This window comes from Erpetoichthys calabaricus, chromosome 8 (genome assembly GCF_900747795.2).
Source record: "Erpetoichthys calabaricus chromosome 8, fErpCal1.3, whole genome shotgun sequence".
In the NCBI taxonomy this organism is placed as follows: domain Eukaryota; kingdom Metazoa; phylum Chordata; class Cladistia; order Polypteriformes; family Polypteridae; genus Erpetoichthys; species Erpetoichthys calabaricus.
The window spans coordinates 75,829,556-75,835,555 of NC_041401.2; the positions used below are offsets into that span (position 1 = coordinate 75,829,556).

Genomic DNA, 6,000 nt, shown 5'->3' on the forward strand with positions numbered 1-6,000 from the left:
CCCATCTTGAAGTGATGTTACCAGTCCAGACTTGTAGAATTTGTAATGGATGTAACTATCAACATTAAAGGAGCACAGTCTACTAAGAAAAAGAGCCTGTCATACATACAGCTATTGGAACAGCTCATCTCTGCAGCTTCCTGTAAAGCTTCATTTTTGATAGATTTACGTGATGTATTTTTGAGGAGTAGGACAGTTCCCCAGTGGTACTGATGTGCCAAACACTGCTACACACCCTAAGCGAGAAAAAAACTCAGTTTTGGCTGCTTTAGTCTGTAAATCATCAGCTGCCTACTCCAAGCAAATAATAAATACAGTACTAACATAGCACTACAGTGATGGAGACTGATAAAGGACGTATTAATCAAAAGCAACAAATTTAAGCTAATGAAATGAAACACTTCTGGTCCCCTGCCTGCGCATTTTTAATCACCTCATTAGTAATTATTGCCTCTCAGAAGCACTTTATTAGGCTCCTCGAGCACAGAAACTGAGCAAACAGCTAAGCGAGTGGTAATGGGTACAGTGGATGACGGAGCGTTCGATCGACTCCTTGCTCACAGGCTTATGTCAGTGCTGATGCAGCAGTGAAGCACAGAAAAGTCAGTAATCAGCATTAGGCAGCCCTGATACACAGAGAATAGAGACGGAGCGGGGGGTTTTGTGGTGAAGTCTACTGCATCTGCAAATTTCTTTGACAAATGTTAATGGACTGCTGGAAATTATTGTGGAGAAGTGTTTGGGAAGCATGGGGAGGGAATGAGTTCCCCTTTGAAATTTTTCTTTTAATCATTTCTTGCTTGCGGAGTGCAGGAAAGGCGAACCAAAACAATCTTACATTCTGCTCTCACATGATAAATTTGCAGCCTGGAGACAGAAGCTTGTTTGCTACGCTGATAAGATGAAAACAGCTCTCGAAACTGACTGGATTATATAGGAGATGGAGGGGTCGGCCTTGGGTCCCAGTAGTGTTCGTTTACAACCCGAGTCTCACTTTATTTACATGTTGTGCTGACACAATAAATGCTTTTCAAATCCCTTTGGTATTGTAAACAACTCCACTGCCTTGTACTGATCTGAGCAAAATGGAGTACGCATTCATTCATTCAAACATTTGTCAAACCTATTTGTACTCCAAAGACTATTCTTCTGGCATCGGGTGCAAAGCAGGAAGCGCCCCTGAGCAAGGTGTGGGTTTATGGTAAGGCTCGTTTATACTTCATGCGTCCGTATCACCGCGAGGGTCCGCTAGGATGTGTTTGACATAAATTTCATCAGCAGTCAGGGTACGTGTATCCTCACATCGGCGACCGAGTGCCACCGGAATTTTGTGACCGCGCGGTCCCATGAGAGTCTGTGTGTGTCAACTGAGCATGCGCTAGACAGGGACATCCGAGCTCATTTGAGAAGCAGTTGTGTGGAGTGACTTGTCGCTACCCTCACCTGTACAATCCAACATTAATGGCACACAGAGAGAGCTAAATGTGCACATATTCATGGCGAGAAATCACCCAAAACTTTAGGCAAAGATGAAGATCTGTGCAGGCAGAAATGGAGATATCTGAAAAAGATATGTATGGGCAAAGAAAAGACTTTTGTGGGGAAAGCAGAGATGGTGGCGGGACTGTGTGCCTCCCCCCATATTGTGTCGATGCTCAGTTGGCTTTCTGGGCACAGACTCTAACTTTCCTACCAAGTACAGCAAGCACAGTAACTCATTTTGAATGCCAGGGTGAATGCGTCAAACGATTCTGTAGCCACACTGTGCCACACACTGAACGCTTGTACTATAAGCACGCCAGGGTGCGCATCCTCAGTGTTCCTCGCCTGAGTATAAATGAGCCTTTACTCTCACCCACGAGGCCAACATATAGGTGCATGTCTGAGTGATGTGGCAGAATACTGGAGTACCCGGAGAAACACAAGGGGGATGTGGAGATAACACACACTCTCACAGACAGTGACTGGACCCCCAGACCTTACCGAGTGTGTCTACTGAACGTCGCATAGTGTGATGTCATCGTACCAACAAGCTTCTGGATTGTTCTCAAAAGATTTTCATATGCTAGTTTTTCAAACTATTTTAGCCAGTCAGGGATTGTTATTTGTGTTTTTAACTATCATTGGGTATTGCAATTTCTGATTTTTTTGTTTCATTTTTGCAGTCATGGTGCAAAGAGAGCTCAGCAGAAATGCAAAGCTCTCGATTTACCCGTCAATATATATATATCCCTGTCCTCACCTATGGTCACGAGCGGGTTGTGGAAACAAGCAGCAGAAATGAGCGTCCTTCACAGGATGCCTGGGCTCATCCTTAGAAGTAGGGTGAGGAGAGCAGACATTCGGGAGGAGCTCAAAGTAGAGCCACTGCTCCTCAACATCGAAAGGAACCAGTTGAGGTGGTTCAGGCATCTTAATCTCACTGGGGAGATTTTGTTGGGCATATCAAACCAGGAGGAGGCCTCAGGCTGACCCAGAACACCCTTATATCTCTTTGCTGGCTTGGGGACACCTCAGTGTCCCCCCAGAGAAGCTGGAGGAGACAAAAGGAACATCTGGACATCTTTGCTTTCACTGCTGCCCCCGCAACCCAGACCTGGATAAGCGACAGAAATTGGATAGATGGGTTTTTACCTTGCCCGGCTTTTTAATTTTATTTGCTCTCATCTCCTGGTTGTGTTGCTTTTGTGGTCTGATGTTTCCCTCTGGCAGGAAACCCAAGAGAGAGTCAGAGGTTTGCAAAGATTAACAATCTTACAAGCTTTTCCTAATGAAACATTTACATTATTTGAAGTCTTCCGTTTGAATTTCAGACATATGACATCATACTGAAAGCAAGGCACATTTAACCGTGTAGCCTCATAGCAACCAGAGAAAAGAATGCCAGCACCCATAGAAAAACAAAGGCACAAAATAATATTAAAATAAATCCATAAGCATAATTATTCTCGCACAAACATAATTCTAAACAGTTGTCAAGCTGATTGAAAAGAGGGGCTTGTAGAGGGCTGTAGACATTTTATACTTTAACACCAACCAAAGACCTGGGGGAGCTTACTATTATCAGTCGTAATGAGCAAACTATCTGGAGTTCAGGAACTTTGTTAAAATCTGCAAAATGCGTTAAAGTCAATGGAGAGTTTTGAGTTTTGAGTATAGTATAATGATGTAGTGGTCGTTTAAGTGTCTCTAAGGGTGCAGCTGCAACGTCTTTTTTGTTTCAGCACTATCTGTGGATACTTTGCCCATCTGTCTTTTATGGAGATGATAGACATGCCTTGTAAACAGTAATAAATCTTTTGTTAATGTTATTAATTCACAAGGTTGCAGGTGTTTTCTTTTTGGGGGAGGGCGGCAGCTCCTTTAAGGCTTGTGTTGAGATTGTAACTCCAGCACGTGGCAAATTAGCCATGTTGTGCGGCGCTGCACTGCCAGTGTACAGGGTTATATATTTGGTGGTAGTACTCATAATATTCTCATTATGGTCAGCTAATGTACCCCTGTGACGGTGCGGGTCCTGCTCCATGCCCCCTCTTCTTGTTTTGGGAGCCTCTTGAACCCGCCACCATCGATAACGTAACCGAATGAGCGGGCAGATTAGGACAAATCAGACATGGAGCAAGGGGATGGTGTATAAACTGTTCTGTGCTTTTATTAACAAAAAAATCAAAGCAAAACAGTGTCCCAATAAACAGTGCAGTTTTCAAATTTCATAAATCCATAAAAACGTGAAAAATTAGTGTTTAAAAACTAAGGCTAAAAATGAGAATAAAAACCAAACAGTCACTGGGACCAAAAATCCAAGCACAATTCCCTTTGCTCGCTCAGTAGCCACAGTCCTCTACATTCCGACCCACGTCTTGGCTGCCTCCGTCAGAGTCTGCCAGACCGCTCGGGGTCAGTTGTCCTCTCGTCTTCCTTCTCACACACACAGTTGTCCCTCGGATCCCTAGAGAGGACGCCACCCTGATCGCTCCTAGTCCCCTGAAATATCAGAGGGGATGATCCGTCCCTAGAGCGCAGATCCTTCGCTCCGTCGCAGGACCACTATCCGCGCTGCCTTTTATCTCATAGGCTGGCTTGTTCGCTCTCTCTTTCCCAATGTTACTCTCATTCTCTGCCTCCATTTCTTTCTCCTTTGTTTCCCTCCTTTCATTTCTCTCTGGGCTGGCCCATACTGATATGGCTCTGTGGGCGCAGTGTCTCAATCACGCACAGCAGGAAGCCGATGAAGCAACTGAGAAAGATCGCACCCTCACATGCAGGTTCGACTCACCTCATTTACCTCATCAACTCCCCGCAGCAGCCCAAGCGCGCCCACGGAGACTGACACAGCCAATGGATTATTTAAAAACCTGGCCCTTCTTTTGGAGCCGCGGACCCACTATACCACAGTCCCTCAAATGAAAACACTGCAAATATTCAGCACACAAGGTCAATGGTGAATACTGCATATCTGCTGCAAAAAGTGCTTTGGCAAATTTCACCAATCAACACTAGTGCTAAAGTGTAACTTACAGGTGAGCCTTCAGAGGTGTCCATCTGCCATGAATCCAAAAACTGCAGCTCAGTCATTGTGCTTGTTACTAAAGGTGACAAGCAAAATCTGCACTGCCTGCATAGTATTGCTTAAATTCTACTCAAAACATTGTAAACAGTGACTGTAAAATAAACTGCGTAGCACAAGGACAAGAGTAAGTGAAGCTGTCATTAGTGTAAATGTGAAAAATAATACTAGGGGTGTCAGCAAAAGAAATTTCCTGGAAGAACCAATTAGAAAATATTCAGGGACTGAATCAGCATCCTCCAAACATGTGCTGAAAGGAGCACATGGCGCTGCCGTGCTTATAGCAAACCCGTCATCCTAATCATTTTTTCCAGTTTTCCATGATATGCGCAATATAATTTCTTATCTAGAAAAATATTTATTTCTGCATTAAGTGAAATTGTATTGAATTTAAGCTGGTTAAAAAAATAATAAAATAAAAGTTGAAGAATTGCAAAACACTGAAGCTGTCTGCCCAGGTTAAAATCTGAACATCTAATTGGCAGATAGAGAGGACAAGGCAGCCCATAATCACAGTCCTTAAAAGCACCTCACAGCTCTCTGAGAAAGTCTGTGGTGACATTGTGCCGGTCGCTCTAAAGGGCTTTGAGAGATGATGTGATACTTGGAGGGTAGACCACCATGAAGAGCTGAAAATCCATCAAATATCACAGAGCTTGTGCAGGTGCAGATATGTCATTGCCACACATAGTGAAATGGTATCATATTATGATGTCATAATGGACCATCTTTTGGTTTTACTCTAATATATTTTTCTAAGGTAATACTTTTTTCCTTTGATTTTATTTTTTATGGAGACCTTTTAAAGGATATGTTTCCGCTTTCATTGTGTGCAATTATTTTGTTTTTGGACTAGTTCTTGTAATTTATGCTTTGTGTAGAATTCTCAGTCAAAATCGTTTTGTTTCTTCCTGGTGGGCCCCATTTTGAGCCACCGTTGCAGTGATGACACAGCTGACTGGTAGAGGCATCCCCACCAAGCTACGTTGTAGGCCGTCATCAGTGTGACAATATTGCAGTCAGTGTCACACTTCAGACAGTGTCCAAGATTCTGGATTCTGGGCGTGATTTTAAAAACAGAACAAGTGCGCTTTTATTCAAGACTATAACTAAAGAAAAAGAAATTGGTTTAGTCCAGAAACGGCTTCATAAGCTTATTATAGGGGTTGAATTATAAGAAAAGATGAAAAGATCTGAGCTTTTTCAGTTTAAGAAAAAGAAGATTAAGAGGAGACATGATTAAAGTATTTAAAATTATAAAGGGAATTAGTACGGTTTAAAATGAGTTCATGAAGAACACTGAGACACAGTTGGAAGCTTGTTAAGGGTAAAATTCATGCAGACATTAGGAGGTTTCTCTTATTTTAGAAGAATTAAGTGAATAGGAACTGCAAGATTTGCTGGGCTGAGTGGCCTGTTTTCGTCCATATTGC

General features: G+C 42.9%; 1 protein-coding gene across 1 annotated transcript in view; it reads left to right on the plus strand.

The window, feature by feature from the left end:
• Positions 1-6,000, plus strand: part of galnt17 (polypeptide N-acetylgalactosaminyltransferase 17) — a 138,640-nt gene that overhangs the window by 82,509 nt on the left and 50,131 nt on the right. The window lies entirely within an intron of this gene.